This window comes from Falco rusticolus, chromosome 2 (assembly GCF_015220075.1).
Source record: "Falco rusticolus isolate bFalRus1 chromosome 2, bFalRus1.pri, whole genome shotgun sequence".
Lineage (NCBI taxonomy): Eukaryota > Metazoa > Chordata > Aves > Falconiformes > Falconidae > Falco > Falco rusticolus.
The window spans coordinates 1,150,153-1,170,438 of record NC_051188.1 but is presented as its reverse complement, the minus strand read 5'-3'; the positions used below and the strand labels follow the sequence as shown (position 1 = coordinate 1,170,438).

The 20,286-nt window shown below is 45.1% G+C and overlaps 1 protein-coding gene across 3 annotated transcripts in view; it reads right to left on the bottom strand.

Moving 5' to 3' along the window:
- Positions 1-20,286, bottom strand: part of FAM168A (family with sequence similarity 168 member A) — a 218,358-nt gene that overhangs the window by 147,435 nt on the left and 50,637 nt on the right. The window contains exon 2 of one of the 3 annotated variants that reach the window (XM_037376652.1): positions 11,549-11,641. The exons of 1 other annotated variant lie outside the window; for it this stretch is intronic. The gene's annotated coding sequence lies outside the window, so the exon portion shown is untranslated. Of the gene's footprint in view, positions 1-11,548; positions 11,662-20,286 lie in introns of those variants that run through there. One more of the 3 variants, XM_037376653.1, reaches the window with a different exon arrangement.

Sequence of the window (20,286 nt, the reverse complement as noted above, 5' to 3'; positions counted from 1 at the left end):
CTGGCCGGGGGCTCCAGCACGGGCTGCCAGGAATCTCTGCTCCGGCGCCTGGAGCCCCCCTGCCCCTCCTGCCCTGGGGGGGCTGCAGGGCTCTGCCTCTCACACAGTCTCACCCCTCTCTCCAGCTCAGTCGCTGTTCCCCTGGGTTCCCCCTCTCTGAAATCCTTTATCCCAGCGGCGCTGCCACCGGCGCTGCTGGGCCTGGCTTTGGCCAGCGGCAGGTCCGGCTGGGAGCCGGTGGCACTGGCTCCACTGGGCAGGGGGGCAGCTGCCGGCACCTTCTCACAGAAGCCACCCGCTACCAGAGCCTGGCCACACAAAGGACTTATTCTAGGGTATAAATGCACAACCAAATTTTTCCAGATGGCTTTAATTCAAATAAATAAGTCAATAAAGCCCAACCAAAACAGAGAGCAAGGCAGAGTTTCCCTCTCTCTAGACTGTCTGAGACCTGTTACAACAGCTTCCCAATCCTGCCTCCAGTCCTCCCCAGTTCCTTCACCAGTCTAATTAAACCCATTAAACACTGGAAATTCTGGAAATTCTCTTTCCATCACCCTTTCCTGAAGACGACTGGACAAATTGCCAAGTAGGTAGTCTCAGTTTGGGTTTTTGCAGGAAAGAGTAAACACACCTATTCTAAGGGTTTTCAGAGAAAGTATTCTGAATACATACAATTCTGAAATGACATGCAACTACCCTACTCCTAACTCTCATCATCTTACCTCATCACTCAAAATATTCTTTGACCTTTTTCCCCTGGAGAAAAAAGCCTGAGATATATTGATGCAATGACACAAAAAAAAAAAAAAAAAAAATACAAAAACCACAAAACCACAAACCAACAAGGAGCTCCTTGAGCGCTTGTTTCCCATGGAGCTGCTTCTTGCGCCAATTGACTTTGGTCAAGTGGAAATTCAATCCAAAGCTTCTCCCATGACAGGGCATTTATCAGATCACTGAACATTTTCTGGTATCTTGTGTGTGAATCCATGTTGCCACTTTACCCTCGTACAAAAACTCATCTTCTTTTAACTTGCGGCATTTTCACGAGACCTAGAAGATACAATCATCTCCAAGACTTCTCTTTCCCTTATCAGACTTCCAAAGTTTAAAGAATTAAAGTACTCACGCAGAGAGCATAAGGCATAAGCCTGATTTCCCTAGGATATCAGGTTTTAAAAGAAATTGTTAAATCCTAATTATTGTTTTAAATTAAGTCCTGATTCTAAATTAATCTAAAACTAAACTCCCTGCAGAATTGTTCTGCTCTCCCTACCACCTAGCTCTGTAATTTATCCAAAGAAATTAGGTTAGCAATGTTTACAAGACTGCTGAAAATAAAAGCATCCCCCCTGCCAAGACGCAATCCTAGGCCCTCTTCGCTGTTGTTCTGCCCATGTCTTCCACATCCCCTGCCCATACAGTCCTCTTCTGCCTTACCGCATTCCCCTATCCCCGTTAAAGACTGGGTTTTCCCCAAACTCCAACACAAGTAAGATCAAGTTCCCAGCTCACTTTCTCTATTCCCGATACAAGCTTCCCAGGGAAAGGGAAATTACTCCTGGAAGGTCCCCATATCATATCACGTGCCTTGTCTTACACTAATAATAATGAGCAAACTTCATAACTGAAGCAGAAGCGTATGCTTTAAACTCTTCTGAAAAGCAAATATTGCAGAGATGACAAATTATCATTAATGTCTAACCGAGCAGGCAAGGAGAAATCATGTTTATTATAGAACTCAGCCTGCCTAACGAAAAATAGGTCTTCAGCTATAACTAATTTTCTCTTTTGCCATTATTTGACAGCAGAGAAGGAAGGAATCATTAGAAATTGTTTACATCATGAAAGAAAAAGCAAAAGCAAGAGGGACTGATGATGATAATGAGCAAGAGGATGATACTCAGGAGGCAAGCGCTCACAAAAATCCTTCAGGAACAATGATATGGTGGTGAAGCAGCACATGCACTTGCCAAGCACTAACACAGGTATGTACATAGGCAAGCCATGCTTTTTATTTTAATTGCAACATCCTCTTCTGAATATGCTTCTTTCTGCACCCACCTCTAAGCAAACACAAAAGTCCCACCTAAGCACAAGTGGCGAGCTTTAGTATCAGTTCATCGTTAGCCTCACTACAAGGTGCAAACCACCCTCCTGCTGCAGAGGACACAGCAATGCAGAGCTTCTGGGGACACACAAGCACTGTCTATTTTGTCATATTATCTCTGTAAAGAACCTGGAAACCCATGATGTAGCACTGGGTACCCAAAATTTGACACTCGATTTAATGTTCAGCGATTTCACAATTTGTGCAGCTGTCTGATTTTTAAATTACAACTTGTCAAAAAAAAAAACAACCAAAGAAAACCAATCCTATTTTGTCATTTAATAAATAATGCAGGTTTCTTTCTAATGCCAACCCTTTAGTACAGTAGGCAGAATTATAATCACAAATCTTTGCCATGGCTCCCTATTTTCATTTCCATTTCCATTCGTATATGGATTCAAGCAAGGACTCTGAACAAGAGGAAGATGATAAGAAAATCCCCAAACCCATCCTAGCATTGCCTTACAACTTCGCTAAAATGCCAAAATCTGAGACCCCTTTCTACTTTCACTTATTGAAACTCGGTTATTTAAAACAGAAGGGAATTTTCCATAGGGTTGGAGAAACGCAGCATCTTGACAGCAAAGCGTAGGCATGTGCTAGTCCATGGCCTGGCAGCTTTCGGCCACGGGGCCACAGGTAACATGTGGACACATTTTGAATGGCACACCATGGGCTAAGGAGCAGGGCAGGAGGCTATCTGGAGAGAGATGACAGCTCTCCCTGTGTCCCAACCCCAGCAGAAGCCAAGAGGCTCTCTCCAGCAGTGACCCGTGATAGCCTCTAATAAAACCATCATTCATATCTACCTGCAGAAAAGGTCTCCAGTTGCTATTGGGTTTCTACAGACATAATTAATGGTTAGAGAAGGGAAAAGCATATGCTATTATGCTTTCAGAGCTGCCAAACCTTGAACCAGCCTACAGAGAACGGCAGGCAACTTCACAGTGTAAACATCTCTTAAAATACAAATTACAATAGATGTCAGTATGTTATTATACACATTTAAAATATTCAGGAAACTGAAGAAGGTTTTTTGTTAAGCTGAGGAGCTTCAGATATGTTCCACCATTCTCCCTCATCTAAGGAGCCAAAACCTGCTGTGAGCTCTGATGTGCAACAGTGGGAAATCCCGAGGGATCCTGACAGGCTGGAGAGGCGGGCCTGGGCGAACCTCAGCAAGTTCAACAAGGCCAAGCGCAAGGTGGGGACAACCCCAAGCACAAATGCAGGCTGGAGAGAGAATGGATGGAGAGCAGCCCTGTGGAGAAGGGCTTGGGGGTGTTGGTGGATGAAAAGCTGGACATGACCCGGCAATGTGCGCTCGCAGCCCAGAAAGCCGCCCGTGCCCTGGGCTGCATCCCCAGCAGCGTGGCCAGCAGGGCGAGGGAGGGGGCTCTGCCCCTCTGCTCCCCTCTGCCGAGACCCCCCCACAGCGCTGCGTCCAGCTCGGGGGTCCTCAGCATCAGAAGGACACGGACCTGTTGGAGCGGGCCCGTCGGAGGCCACGGAGCTGCTCAGAGGGCTGGAGCCCCTCTGCTGTGGGGACAGGCTGGGAGAGCTGGGGCTGTGCAGCCTGGGGAGGAGAAGGCTGCGGGGAGACCTTAGAGCAGCTCCCAGTGCCTGGAGGGGCCGACAGGAAAGCTGGGGAGGGGCTTTGGGCAAGGGCAGGGAGTGGTGGGACAGGGGGGAATGGCTTGAAGCTGAGAGAGGGGAGATTTAGGTTGGACATGAGGAAGAAACCCTTCCCCGTGAGGGCGGCGAGGCGCTGGCCCAGGCTGCCCAGAGCAGCTGTGGGTGCCCCATCCCTGGCAGGGCTCAAGGCCAGGCTGGACGGGGCTGGGAGCAGCCTGGGCTGGGGGGAGGGGGCCCTGCCCCTGGCGGGGGGTGGGACTGGCTGGTCTTGAAGGTCCCTTCCAGCCCAAACCCTTCCGTGATTCTATGATGAAATGTGGAATTTTCATATGCTGCTGGATAATTGCATCTTTAGAAAACACTTCTACAAGTGGGGTCATTGCTAGCAGGTCTCCCAGTCAACTGTCACAACACACACTGTCAAACGAAGGAAATGAAGGCAGTACTGGAGGTACCGCACCAGGCAATTGTTGGCTCTTCAATGACAAGTGTTAACAAGTTTGAATAGAAACCCAGTCCAACATTCTTTTTATAGAGCAGTTAATGTAATAATATGTAAGACAGAAGGAAACTTTATACAGACAGAGGAAAAATCTTAATTCACAAACAAACCACAGGCAATCACCAAAATTATACCAAAGGTATTCTTTTTTTGCAGTCAGGCATAATTATGGAAGGTCTATTAAAAAAAAAAAAAAACAAACACCTTAGCCTATGATTTGCATTTTAATTACATTTCAAACTTTTGTGTGGGGAATGGATGGGTAGAATTGGTATTACAGAAACTACCATAATGTTTATGAGTGTATTTCATTATATAAGGTAGGAATTCCAAGTATAAAACCCAGGCAATGCTTCAAGGTCTGGGTTCTTTTCCTATTAGCCTGTATGTAAGGGTGAAGATGTAGGGGGAAAAAAAAAAAAAAAAAATCAGTGCTACCTGTGGTGCCGTTTACCAAACCCCCATGACATTCACATGATGCTGAAGCACCACACAACAGGCAAGTCCAAGGCTCTTGAGAACATATTCTTTCTGAGGCTTACCAAGAGTACCCACAGCTTACAACAAATCATCTGGTTATCGTTAATGCACACCTAAAAATACCAAGTTATCACACCCACATGGTAAAAAGAACCTTTCTCTATTAAAATATATGTAAAGTTCTGGCCAATTGCTTTATAACTTTATTGCTTATAATTGTACAGGGCTCTTGCTCTTCAAGCCCAATCACTGTATTTCACACTAAACTCTAATTATATAATCTAGCATGAAAAAGCCAGAGATACAGACCCTTTAACAAGCTTAGGCGAAAATCAAAGGCCCACAAAGGGCTAAATCAAAAGCTGGCTCACACCAACTCTATTCTTTGTGCAGTCAACCATGACTAATTAATGCTTTTAATGTCAGTTTACCCCTTCTGGCACTATAAATCAGAACACGCAGCTTTTATGAGTTAACAAAAGAATCTGCGAAAGGTGTAGCTTATTAACCAAACTCAGAAATTCAAATGCACTTAATCAGAAACAGGTATATTTAGCAGCATTGTACTCGACGAGCAGAATTATCTGCAGGCTGTACACAGAGAACATTCATTTATCAATACAAACAAGGCTGGCACACTGGGAAGAGGTGGTAAATTATACATCTGAAAGAAAGGGCAGTGCTTCCAGCATGGCTTCTGCGAGCAGAAATGCGGAGCAAACACTGCGGGAAAGCGCTCCGGAAAGGTGTATGTTCCCTACAACGTCAGCCACAGAGACTGCAAGAACTGAGCGCACTGTTGCACTTCTCCAGCAGGAACAGAAAAATCTGTCCTCAAGTAGATCTCCTACCATCACCCACTTGGCTAGGCCCTTCCTCTGTAGCCTGCTGCACTCGTTTGGATGCATCATTTGACGAGTTTTCATAAGGATTCTGTTCCTTCCCCTCCTCAGGAAACACAGATCTCCACTTTTGTGCTGTTTCTGAAAACCACGATGATCTCCATGCAGCAGCCAGCTGGGACTTTGACTTTGCAAGCCTGCTGGACATCAGTCTGGCCTCTAAGAGAAGCAGCTATCACAGGGCTACAAAAAGATACCCACATAGTAAACCTCAGTCCAAAAGGAAGCCAAGGCCACAAAGCTTTCAAAATACACACTTTTTTTTTTTTTAAGAAGAGATGTAGATACAACTCACATCCTAGGCTCAGAGAAAGAAAGAGACCCTAACTGTGTCCTTCTGGCTGAGGAGACAAAGTATTTTAGTGTGCTCTCCACATACCCCAGGGCAATATCGACAGCTCACTTTAATGTGCCATATAAGCTTATAGATCAAAAGTAGAAAGTCAGTCCAGTGCATATTAAAGAGTCTGGTCTCAGAGATCCTCTCTGCCTGCTTATGTCCATAAATCTTATTAAAACCTTTCTTTGTTTTTAAATCAGTTTTTGACAGCTGATTTTTTTTCCTTGTTATGGGAACTGTCATCTTCCTAATGATGTCTCACTCCTCTAACAATTACTGTATATCAGCAGTATTCAGCCATAAACAATCACAAAGCAGCTTTGTCAATAAAATAGTTCCTCTACGCCCCAAACTCATCATCCTGGGATGTTCAGGCTGATGTTTCCTACTCTGACACTTGATTACGATGCATCCCAGTGGCACAGCATTCATCACACACCACAGACAGGCAAAGGACACTGCAGGTTTCATCAGGCGTTCTGCCGTGGGTACGGGCAGAGGCACAGCCCAGCCTGGGGACCCGCAGGCACAGTTCGTGTTTGTGTGATTAGCTGGTGGCTCTGGCTGACACGGAATACTGAGGCAAAAACTTAAAAGAGAATTTTTTTTAAGGGAGTAGACCTGACTACGAGAAGCATTTGCACAAAGGCTACTTAAGAGGAAATGCCGGGTCATTAATCTTTATAAATTCAACACCTTGTGCAGGGAAGAAGTTTCCATATGTGATATGTTCCAGTGTATCTAGGTACCTCGCAAAGGGGGAGGTCCTTCCCTTTCACCGATACATCCAGCGTTGTGGTAGTGTTCACAAAGGGACAAAAATCTTCTCTGAAAGTGAAAATTCCCATGAAGCAGGAATGGGCAAAGTAATTACAGATCCCAAAGCCTTCCAAACCCTATAATCATGGAATCATTTAGGTGAGGAGAGACCTTTCATAGAGTCCAACCACTAACCCAGCACCACCAAGGCCACCACTGAACCATGTCCCCACACAGCCTGTCTGCGTGTATTTTAGCCCCCCCATGCACGGTGCCTGCACCCCGTCCCCGGGCAGCCTGTGCCAGCGCTTGGCCACCCTGTCGGGGAAGACATTTCTCCCAGTGCCCACCCTGAACCTCCCCTGGTGCGGCTGGAGGCCGTTCCCTCCTGTCCTGCCGCTGGTTCCTTGGGAGCAGAGACCGACCCCCCTCGCTGCAGCCTCCTGCCAGGCAGCTGTAGGGAGCCAGAAGGGCCCCCCTGAGCCCCCTTTTCTCCAGGCTAACATTTGCAGCTCGCACAGGAGAGAGGGAAGAAAGCCAATCCAACATCTTGTAGGGCTTGAAACCATCCTGAGCTGAGGTACATTTAAAAGAGCCTTGGTGCTCCATGACTATCAGACTGTGTGTGAAGACAGGTGCCTAGCAATATGGTTTGGTGATGGACTTGGCAGTCCTGGGTTAATGGTTGGACTTGATGATCTCAAAGGTCTTTTCCATTTTAAACAATCCTCTGATTCTATGAGATATAGCTTAAGAGGAAGACTAGTACCTATATTCCCCACTACAGACCAAGAATGTCCAGTTCCCTGTTTATTCTAATATATGGCAAGAGGATGCTGGGTAAAACCAGATGCAACAAGAGCCTAAGAAACACATTGGAGGGTTCTGCTCTTGAGGCAGCAGTTCCCACTCTCTGTAAGAGCATCCTTAGGAAATGCCCGAGCATGTCACACACTCAGCACAGATTCAGTGATGTTGTATGGTAGGAAACACTGGTCTTCTCACCTGCCCTCACAACCAAACCCATGCATCTCACAACAGTAAGCCTTTTCTTCCCTCAAGCCCACCATCTGAATCGGAAAACAGCAACCTCAAGCCAGCTACTAGCTTCATCTCTTAGAATGTAAGCCTGAAATATCTCACCAATAAAGAGCTCTGAAGCAATAAGCAATATTCTCAAACTCCAGTTTGTGCTCCACCTATTTGCACACTACTAAAGTGTAGATACAGCCACACTTTTGCCCACATTTTACAAGTCGCACAGGAGCAGCATGGTTCTAACTCAGAGGCATGTTCACAGACACAGCTGTGCCGTGGAGCATATGCAAACAAACACACTGACAACCCACAACATGTCCAGACTACATCGAAGGCTGAATTTTAAAACATTAACAATGTTCTAGTATGGCATATTTCCCTCCTCTAAAGATCACCCAAAGGAAGGAAGGTCCTTGGTATCACAGTCATTAGACTCCACCAGGAACAAGGACCAGGGATCTCCTTTCACTCTTAAATAATCATGTAACATCTCATAGGATCCTGGGAACTACAAAGCATCACAGAAGTTTTTGGGTTGGGAGGGACCTCACAGACCACCCGGTCCCACCCCCCGCCAGGGGCAGGGCCCCCTCCCCCCAGCCCAGGCTGCTCCCAGCCCCGTCCAGCCTGGCCTTGAGCCCTGCCAGGGATGGGGCACCCACAGCTGCTCTGGGCAGCCTGGGCCAGCGCCTCGCCGCCCTCACGGGGAAGGGTTTCTTCCTCATGTCCAACCTAAATCTCCCCTCTCTCAGCTTCAAGCCATTCCCCCCTGTCCCACCACTCCCTGCCCTTGCCCAAAGCCCCTCCCCAGCTTTCCTGTCGGCCCCTCCAGGCACTGGCAGCTGCTCTAAGGTCTCCCCGCAGCCTTCTCCTCCCCAGGCTGCACAGCCCCAGCTCTCCCAGCCTGTCCCCACAGCAGAGGGGCTCCAGCCCTCTGACCAGCTCCGTGGCCTCCGACGGGCCCGCTCCAACAGGTCTCTCGTACTGGAGACCCCAGAGTTGAATACAGTACATAACTTGGCTTGACAGAAATCACCTCCCATATCATATATTCTCTGAAAGGAAATTTATTCTCCAAAACAGAGCTGGCAATTCAACAAAACTTAACATCTATGAACAAAGGATTTATTCATGCACTAAAAAAAAATCACTAATTGAGGTACCCATGCCCCAACAGCAGAGAATTAGCCATCAGCTGCTAGCAAGATGCTGCAGCGTCGGCTCTGGATTTGGTGCATTCCCAGCCCAACGAAGACCACCAAATGGACCCCACCAAAGTGGCATAAGTGATCAGGAGACTAATGACCAGAACTTTTCGATATAAGATCAGAAACACAGAGATGAATACAGCAAAAGTATAAAGTCCAGGGCCAGTTAACCACATGCCAAATTCCACTCACACGCACTTTATAAAAACCAGGCTCATGAAAAAACACATTTAAAATACTTGCATCAAACCATTACACAGATAAGAAAAGTATTTTTAGATACACACGTATTTTTTACACACACACACACACACACACAGAGTAATTAACTATTTAATTGCTGAATTCTGCTTAGGGTTTGAGGGAGTGGGGTATATCCCAAGTAGGAATTAACCTGACCTCAGTAAAACTACATTAAGAGGTCCGGCACACCACATTCAAGAGTTGAACTCAATTTCTTCCACCTTTTGATTTCTTAACACTATTTACCATCACGAGCCTAAAAGGGGATGCTTAATCCAAGATAAAGGCACCCAACAAGTAAATGTCTGAAGTGGCTGGTGGAGATCCCAAGCAGAGCCGTTACAACCAGGAAAGCAAACCCAATCAGCTTGATGAGGACAACCAGTAGCTCATCAGCCAAATCTCCCCAGGCTCCATCAGTTCCACTCTTGAGGTCTCCAGGGACCAGGCTGGGAGCTCAGGCAATCAGCACAAACAAAGCTTAAACTTAAATTTCTTAATGTGGAGCTGAACTGGAGCAGGAGCCCCTTGGACCAGAAGCTCTCTTTCTCACACAAAGCCAACACTTAGCATATCCTCATTGTTAAAAAACACCTTGTCTTCTGGATCTCCCATTGGTGCCACTGTCACTTCTCCAGTCTGAGCAACTCAGCCGCCACCTCTGCGCTCTCCCTACCTCGCAACCCATCAAACATGCTCCCTTGCCTTTGCCTCTCTCCCTTCTGCAGCCCTGGGCCTCTGTTTCTCAGGCCCACAAAAGGCAGCATGGCCCCAGCTGGGTCTCCTACTGTTGCTTCAACCTGGAGATATGGGAACAGTGGGCAGAAGATGCAGACAGAAGCACCATCAAAGTCCCTTTTTTGCCCTTTTATCTAGCAGGATATTCAACCAAAAGGGGAAGAGGGAGATGGAAAGGGGCCATTGCTGTTGCTTCAAGATTGGCAGAAGCAAGGACAACGCAAAGCTTTTCTGAAATGCTTGGTATTTTCTACCCCGTCCCACTTAAGATGGGTTGAGTTGCTGAGGGTGAGAAGAGGAAGAAAAAACAGCCCGACCTTGCCCTTACCAAAAGAGCAGGCATCTAATCAGGGCAGGAGTGCTCCTGCACGGTCACAGCATGCCTAAATGCTCGATCCCGGTGCAGTGCAGGGGATCCAAGAGCAAAGAGCACCCGTCAGCACTGCTGTCTGCCTGCATCTGCTTTTCAGCAAATCTGACTTGAGTGGGAGCAGAACACGCAGTGGGTATCCTGGCAGCTGACATTTGAAGCTCATGTTACTAAGCAAGCTGCAAAACGTATAAAAGGCTGGGGGTGTGGGGGGGGTGTGTGCAAGTCAATGCTGGATTTTCCATACTCCTGCACAAGCTGGATTGGGTCAGACTGACACTTCAGCTACCCCAGTATCTTCTCCACAGCATCAGCCAAGTGTCAATACCCAGGGGAAAACTGAAGCACAGGGCAGGCATACAGCGACATTTGTCCAGCATATTTTCCAGCCCATACCTGTGTGCAACACAGGGATTTCCTGAAATGGTATGTCTGTATTTAATAGCTAGCGGTATAGCACGTTATACCGCTGTTGTAACAGATTTGAACATTTAGAGGGCTTGATCTGTTCAGGTCTCATAATGCTAGGCACCATCCACAAAAATAAATAGTTCAGATAAAACCTGCGCCAACCAATTTACAGACCACATCACACTGCAAAGTTCCCATTTTAAAAAACTGTTCCTAGTTTTCTTTTATAAAAGGCTGCAACATAACCTAGTAGAAAATACTTTGCCTGTCTACAGGCAAATGACAGAAATTTATACCAGGACTCATGCCTTTGCCAAACCAGTGATTTTGACCCAGCTAGTGAACACAGGCAGTATTTTTCGCCTTCTTTTTAATATAAAAGAAAAATAAAATATTTATTAATAATTTAGTAATTTAATAATACTCATAAATACTAAAAAACCCTAACTCTCACAACTCTTCACAGGAGCAGCACATACCTGCTGTGTGTTCTACTCCAGTCTGCTGATTACCTCAGGTTTATTAACTTTATAAATGAACACAATAAAATGTGCTAGACATGCAGTGTTGCTGGAGTTTCAGCTTATGCATTTCTTGACCCAGAAATGACCTGCTTATTTTAAAATGTAGTGCGATTCTGTACCAAAGTTCATTTAATATAAACAAGGGTCCAACTCATGCCAAACACCAACACTTTTTAATCAACACTTGCAATTTCCGTGGCATCCAAAGCTTTTCTATCTGTGGAGAGATTGGGGAAAACGGTGTTTGGAGGAGCTGAACGGCGCACAAAAACCATGAATTCATACCTCTTGGATATGAGCTTCCTTCGGATGAAGATAATCTGGAGAGGAGTCTGCCTACGACTGCAGGGCAGTGAGTCTTCACAGCATTCCACAGCTCTGCAGTAGCAACCAACAGAGAGAAAGAGAGAGACCTGTGAGGCTCCACAGGCAAACCTGTCGAACAGAAAACACGGCTCTTTCTAGCAAAGAGTGGTCTTTATCTCCACCAGAGCAAAAGGAAGAACGGCACATGTAAGAAATGCAGTCAGAAAAGGAGGAGTGATGGAGATGCAGGATAAGAGGAGGAGAGGGAAGAGATATCAGAGCTGGCAACAAGACCGGCAGTTGCAAAAAAGACAGCATGATGTTCCATTCCCTACCTGCTGTCATTAAACAAATAGAGATGCATATCTACTGCAACTCTCCTACACATAAAGTATCTCAGTTTGCCTTCCCCTAAAAATACCATGGATACACTTTTTCATAACCATAGGTATAGGGAGAAAGAGTAGAAATTCAGCATCTGCACCTTCAAAGCAAGACGTGAAATCTTCCTGCAGCTATATGCTACAGCTCAACGACTTTGGGTGGAATGCTCACATGGCATGGCTTGCACAAAGTCTACATCAACTATGCCTACGCTCTGCTGAAGAACCGCATAGAAACTAGAAACAAACAGCATCAGGAGTGGATGAAATCAGAACTAAGGTCTTCTCAGCTTTCAAAAGGGAGAAAGCAAAGTTCAAGCTTCCATTTAAATACTTGATAACCAGCTATTTGTCAAGATATGAGACTAAAAGGGGTTTAGCCCAAGTTTTACATGTTACTCCCACACCCTCCCTTCACAGCTGACACAAAAGCTCAGAGAACTGAAAACAAAATACCTCAAATTTAAGTACAGCACACACACACACACACAAAAAAAAAAGCTCTCAAACAGCTCCACATGCTTTATGCATTATATAGAGGAACAGAAAACCTACTGTTCACAAACCAGGGCCAGTGCTCCTTGTAACAGTTGTTTATTTTAATCAACCCGGTACCAAAACATTCACATTAAATATTTTTTCATTGCCTCTAACCACTGAGCCAGTATTAAGTTTACATTCACTCAAAAAATACTCTCAGGGAGAAAACAAGACACAGAAAAGATCGAATCCAGTAAAACAACAGAGAGCAGCTGCTTCGGGAGTGCCGATCCATCCATCCTACCTTTCCCTGCAACGTTACACCAAGATGCCCTTCAAGCCCAGCAAATGAAACAGCATGAAAATGGAAATGAACAAGGGAGAAAAAAGAAAGAAAGAAAAAAAAGTAAATCTTTATTTTCACTGAAGTTCCCAAAATCGTCTACTGCAGGAAACCACGACCATGCCATCTTAGATGGCATCCTTGGAGAGAAGTCAAAACCCACTCTGCTGATGTTCAAACATCCTGATAATCCCAACACGCTCAGGGAAACGGCTCAGTAATATTCCCACCTGTTGTACAGGTGCTTGACCTCTGTATTTCCACCTTATAACAAGCATATTCATTGCTTGGAATTTAATTCTAGTTTTAGGCTTTTTGACTTGCCTTTATGGTCTGCCCCAGCTCAAAGACATAACTCTAAAATATATAAGCAAGCATCTTTAGGAGAGAGAGGGAAGCGTAAGTGAATTCTAGCAGAAATGAGGACTTGACAAATTCTCATCACATCAAGATCTGCAGTGGCAAATTAGTCTGTCTTTGAGCACATTCTGTACTCAAAGTAGCCTCAGTGCTTCAGGAGGTACCAAATATAACACAGCCCCATTTTAACTTCCTTCCAGGAATACACACAGCCATTTATCAAGAAGACGTGGGCTGCAGTTTCAGTTCCAAAAGCTTCAGTAACATTTTATAAAATTAAACAAACGACTCCTTTTGTGGCAAGAAAGAAGCAGAAAATAATCTGGGTTCAAGCAAATGGGGGAGAAAACCACCGCCCCCGAGTCTTCCTCCACCCTTTAGCTATTTTGTGAAAAGCACGCCTTGCCAGCTACACCAGGCTCAGCATCAACCATGGCATCAACAAGCACTCCTTCCACTGCTTTTACACCTCACATCTCAACGCCTTTGCCACTACTATTTCACTTAGCAGAGCCGGTTTGAGAGCTAAATTTGCTTCAAGTCCAAGTTTTGGAACATTTTTACAACTTTACACTTGCACAGCCAAGGAAGTCCATAAGCTCTGCTTAGCAAATAACAAAGGATCCCTGTACGTGTCCAACACTGTTGCATGTGCTGAATACAGGAGGGTTTCCAGGCACCACGTTGATTTAGCAGGAGGGCAGTATTGCAGCAACCTTTAACGCTGGGGAATTATCAGAAAGCTCACCTTTTTGTTCATCTCTAGCTGCTGAAGAGACAGAGAGAAGTACCGTACCCACCTCCCATTAACCTTTGTCACTGGATCTTTCTTTAGCTGCAACCGCTTCAGTACCTCCTTGGATCGTGCTGCCATGCAGACACTGAGTAGAATCACCCTGGGGGGGTGGGGGGCCCCTTTTCTGTTTTTTTTCTTGATCAGAAGTCAAAACGACTAGGTTCATTAATAACTGGATGCTGCTACTGCAGAGAGAAGCTGTGATGAGCTGCACAGAGATGAAGGCTACCCAAATGCCCATCGCTGCCCTCAGCCACTGCCCAAAAACAGTCGTAAATGCTCAGAATTTAACAGAAATCATTCAAGTGAGTACAAATACAAAAGAAATCTAGTTTCACGTGGATCTTTTGCTTAACTTGAGTGAGAAGTGCAAGACATAAACGTAATTGAAGCTGTGCCAGATTGCTCACCATACTCTCTTGCTTCGTGCTGTACCCCATCTCCTACCTCTCTTCAGAAGGAGTCTGAGACTGCCACATTCTCTAACCACAGCAATGACATACACGTGCAAAATTTAGATGGATTTGCAGAAACACAGTCAGTCTCAAGCAAGGCCTTCAAGTAGAAGTATGAAGACACTCATTAGACAAGAACAAAAAAACGGTTAAAGAGGGAAAACGCGACATGTGAGGAGGTATTAATCTGGAAAATGTAGGGCAATAGCACAGCACTGGGAAGTTCTGCTGGCACAACCACGTCCATCAAGAGTGTGATCTGGGATTAACCCCACAATGCCGTCAAAGCCCCTGACTCAGCATGCTGGTGCGGCTCTACCAGCAAACGTTGCCCCTCTGTAACCCACGGGAAAGGAGCAGCAGCCAGAGAAACCTCAGCCTGGTGGAAAGCTGAATAAATCTGCAGAAATCACCTCCATGCACATAGAAAGGGAAGATAAAAGCTTGCCTCTCTAGATTAACAACCAAAAAAAGCAAGCAAAGGAAATAAACTCATTTTAGTGCTGAAGACCATCAGGCATACAATGTATCCAGGACGGACAACATCGTGTTTTTAATTACCACTCTAAAAATTCTGGGCACCAAGTTAAAAGTCCTTCAGTACACACCTGAAGAAACTATGCGCCACTTCCTGAAGAGCGAGCTGGAACCTTCATGTGAAGCATCAAGAAATCAAGAGGCGGTTATCCAGCACACAAGCCCCTGTCAAGGAAATATTACTGCTTCCTGGGGAAAGAGCATTAGGGAAGACAAGGGCTCTCCTCGTCAGTGTTAAGGGGCTTTTTTTCTTGGTTGCCTCTAAGTCTAAACCTGGCTCATTGCTCCGCCTGCTAAAAGAACCAGGAAAGAAAAGGGAGCGGGGAGCAAAGACTTCAAGAATATAGAAAAAACCAACCCTCCCTTGACAGAGAGGCAGGCTGCCTCTTCCCACTCCTGCCACCCCAGCGGTCTCTTGCAGGCTCAGTTTCAGAGCTGACGGAGGTATGGCCACCATCCCTTGCTCCCACATGAAGCCAAATGATGTTCTCACACCGGCAAGCTCATGCAAGGCAAACACCAATGGAAAGCTGGAATACCACCACCATTAGCAAAGGTAGAGCACCAGCTCCCTCGGTTATTGAGCTGACAACATTACCATAGATAGGGCTGCCTGAAAAAATCGTCCATTTTTTCCTGAAATGAAATATGGACAGAAGAAAAGGAGAAATATTCCCTAGCTACAAAAGCTTTTCATGTTCGGCAAGTATAATTGCTCTTTTTATTTCAGAGTTATGATCTGAATATTGGAGGGTCTGGAAATGATGCTGGACCTGCCCTCACCCACTCACTCCTGAGGCTCTCCCCTCTATGGGCAGGGGCACAGCTCAGACCTATGGAGAAGGCACTCAGATGCCTTATCAAGTCTGGGAGCTGCTTGTTTCTTGGTGGTGAGGGATTTGTCCTGTCTGCGTCTTTTTAGAGCTAGGGGATGTTGCTAAACTTTCTCTCTTAAGTCCTCAGAGATTTTTGCCTAATTTGCTTGCACACCAGATTTTTGCAATTGCATGTGGAAAACCACCTTGGTTGAGAGTCAAGACTCTTCCAGGTCCTGTTTACTACATTTGACTTCCTACCAACCCTTCTCAACTCATCTTCTAGAGCCAAAGTTGCCCCAACTTGCTGAATAAAGTCATTAATTCACGTAAAATACATTTTGTACAAGTTTCCCATTAACTACTAATTTCCTAATTATCAGATTATGTGCTCCATCTTTTAAAGCAATTTATCGTTACCAGGTTGAGCAAAGAAACCTAACAGGGTTCCTGCAGCTTGCTCCATAACGAATTCCTCCCCCCACTCCCACTTTTCTTCTGGCTGTGAAAAAGTTTAAATCCCTTAACACTTCCTTATAAGATTACTGCAGCTACTTATTAAGGAAACTTGTTCCCTAATATCTTCGTTAACTAAATCTGGCATTTCAAGCAGCAAAACAGTATTTTTCATTTTAATTCTATCCTCCTCTCCTATGACCAAAATCCAGCTTGCTGCTTTTGTTTCGGTACCTACACCATTATGATGATCTTATTACAATTACTCTTTTGTAATTCTCATTTTTTATCCATTACTTTTGTCCTTCCTTCTATAAAACTGGACTCCAGTGGTAGGAGCTGGTTACATGGATTATAAAACAGGTTAAAAATTAATTAGAATGTGGTGATTAAAAAACCTGCCTTGGTAGATTGCAGGCTGTTATGATAAAACAGTGTTAGCATAATTCATTTTAAAATACACTCCACAGCTACTTATCAATGAAGATAAAAACATTCACTAAGTGTCTGATAAGCTGGATAGCAAAAATGCAGCGTTATCCACTGAGAAAACAGCTTTATTTAGTTGGACAGCACTGCAAAACTTTCCTTAAAAACATTCATTAAGTGTCTGATAAGCTGCATAACAAAAATGCAGCGTTATCCACTGAGAAAACAGCTTTATTTAGTTGGACAGCACTGCAAAACTTTCCTTATGAGCCAATTTTCCATCTCAAAAACCTTCCGTATCGCTTGAGTCCCCTGAAATGCATGACTATCCATCAGGGCATTCACCAAGGCTGGGATTTTGGAAGGAAGAGAAAAAACATTAAAAGCTAAAATCCAACTGGACAAGGTCTAATGATGCTTGTCAGGAACCAGGCACCTTCCTTTAAATCCCATTCCACAACATTTTGTGTTTAACCCTCTGAGTATCCAAACCAGCAAAATGGAAAGGGATCTTCTGGGCCCCAATAAATAAAATTAAATTGACTGAGACTAGAGAATAAACATCTCTTGGAGCAGCAGGGAGGGTTGACATTGAGCTTGTGTAGCCTTATACATTGGGCTTGTCCTCGTATCAAACACGTTTCTAATTCCAGCAGGAAAAAAATCTTCCAAAGTAGATGCTGAGGTTATTTACCTCCTGTTTTCATCAATTCTTCAAAACTGATTCTGGATTAGTTACCCTCACTTGTGCAATTTATATATTATAAGACACTTAGAGGTTTCTAAGACACAGATGACTTTGTAGTTGTAAGAAAACAATTTAATTATCTAAGATTAGTGTTAATTGAAGGAAACTATTTACTGCACTTGTGACAATACTCAACCTTTGGAAAGTTTCAGTATTAAAAAATTATATGCAGCCATCGTTCTAAAAATAAAAATAAACCTTTCAGCAACAGCAGCCTCAGTTTGACCTTTACCTCCATTTACAAAAAAGAAAATCTAAGAAAAACTTCCTAACACAAGCTTTCACACCATTACAAAAGAGGGATTAATGAGAACATGACAGACTACCTATTCAGACATTAGGAAAAGGACTGACAGTGTTTCATCCTGAAAGTTAATCCAGACACCTTTACTCACACAGTGAGTATCATTCAAGGACTATAACTTAAAGGCAATAATAAAGATGTGGTATTGAGCTGGGAGCAAGGAGACGCCACAGAGAGGATGCCAGAGACATCTGTCGCAGAGCCTAACGCATTCAGTATCTAAATTAAGGGAGAACAGGGCAAAATGTTAATGAATATACACAGATTATCCAGAACAGAGCCAAGTTCAGTTCTTCTCAGGGCACATTAAACAACAACAACAAAAAAAAAAGCAAAACCAAACCCTGAGAAACCAGTGGTATTGGCACAAAAAATACCAGATGAGATCCACCTGGAGGAACTGGAAGCCAAAACATCTGTGAAAATACCTAGAAGGAAATAAAGGCATGGAAAGAAATAATTTTGGAAGGCAGAAAACATCGCAGGAACCCGCAGGGACATTATTGGCTGGAAGCACCTTCCCATCTCTCCTCCCCTCAAAAATTGCCAGTTGCCTTTGTACCAACACGACCGCTATGGAGCTGTACAGTGAACCAGATTAGTGAACTGATCTGGGTTAAAAATAACCTTTTTTTGCTGTTCACTGATCTGGTTCACCATATGGCCTCTCGAATAGTTGTACCAGCACAGTCAAGGGAGCCCAGCAATGGCAGCAAGCAACAGAGGAGGAGTGAAACTCCCAAGAAAAATGCTTTGCCCTGAAGGAAGAAAATATGAAATGCAGTCAAGAGAATTTGCACCAAGCAAAAAGGACAGCGCAAGCAGAAATTCACCCCAGTCTCCCCGAACGCTGCAGCGTGTTGGTGATGCTCAGGCTGCCAGGACTACTTGCATCTCCCAAGCTTGCTCCTGCCAAGAGCTGGGCAAGCAAAGACCCAGCCCTGACACTTGTCCTGCCCAGCTGGTGGGAGCAGGTTGGGAATCACTAGCCATGACCTCAGGCAGTCTGGAGGGAAGCAAGTTTTTGAAGGAAGAGGCTGAAAAGGGACTGGAAGCAGCGAGCTCCCCAGCCAGCACAGGAGCTCACACACACACTTCACCACCAACTCTGCACACACCCATGAAATGTCAAGATACACAACAGCTCAGCAGCTCAAGGCCTGCAACGAGTTTTGAAAATTAAAGGGCTCTTTAAACCCAAGAGTATTAAATATCACATAGAGCCACCTTTGATCTTTTACATATAGGATGTAAGTGTGAAGTAGAGATGTCAGAAAGGTGCAGAAGTCATGAAAAGTGGCAAAGCTGGGAACCATCCTAACAGCCTGTTGTCCGGGCTTGCAAGGCAGACAAGTGACAAACATCGGTATTCAGCCACCGAACATCGCCCCTGACCGCACCTCCATTCTACATCATTTCTTCTACTCTATTGGCAGCATTACTTTCCTGCTTGAAGGATGCCACATGAGGGCCAGAAGGGCAAAGCGAGATTAGGAAAAGCAGCAAATCCCATCCGCGTTTTTACTTACTCACCAGTTACTGATTAAAAAAAGTCTGATTAATCCACTGGAAAACCAGAAGAGTTGCTTTTAGAGCCAAAGACTGGTGGAAAGGACAACTGCTACTGAACTACCAAAAGCATCCTACCCGGGCAGCTCCGCTCCCTGCTGCCACTGGCTCTGGGTTTCAGCCCCAGCGACGGAATTCAGGTGCAGAGCTGGGAGCCGACACAGTGGCAGGATGGGTGGATTCAAGGCATTTCAGTCAGCCACTCTAATCTGAACTCACATCAGCAGGTAAGAGAGATTTGAGCAAACAGACATCCGGTTTGCTTTTATATTTACATCTATTTAAAAAAACCTAATTCTTATAAGGCCAGTCTTTCAAACATGCCCGTTTACAAAGAAATGTTGCTATATACCACATCTGCTACCTTTTGTAATCCAGAAAAATAACACACTGGAGACAAATGCGCTCATTCTTGACTTTCACTTTCTTATGTTTAGAATAGCAAATGGCATTATGTTCTAGTCTAGTTTATTATACAGTCTGTCTTTTAAGAAAGGTTTTTCATAAATCTCCAAACTGTAACAGAATAACGAGGCTCAATACACTGCCTAGGAGCAGAGTTTGGAGAGACAGGTGCTACCCTCAATAGAGGACTAAATTAAGGACTAATTAAATAAGCCAAGGACACAGAAGTCCCCAGGACCAGACAGGACACATTCGAGGATCCTGAGGAAGGTGGCCAATATCACAGCAAGGCCTATCAATATCAGATTTGCAGGATGATGGCAATCACACCCTGACTGCCTCTGGCAGGGGGATGACCAGCTCTGTGCATGATAAGAGCGCAGTGGGTGGCACTCACTCCCCTTTAGCAAGGCTTTCCACGCGGTCTCCCACCACTGCACCATTTCCACACAAAACTCCCACCACCACATCCTTGTAATCTACCCATTTCCTTCAGAGCTTCCCCAGTTTGGCTGCAAGGCCCATGGAAATTTGCTGGGCTGTCAGACAGGAAAGGAGGCTGTCCACAGCTCGGAGTGCGGCTGGTGGCTGGTTGCACATGGCACCCCTCAGGGCTGATCATGGGACCGACGCTTCC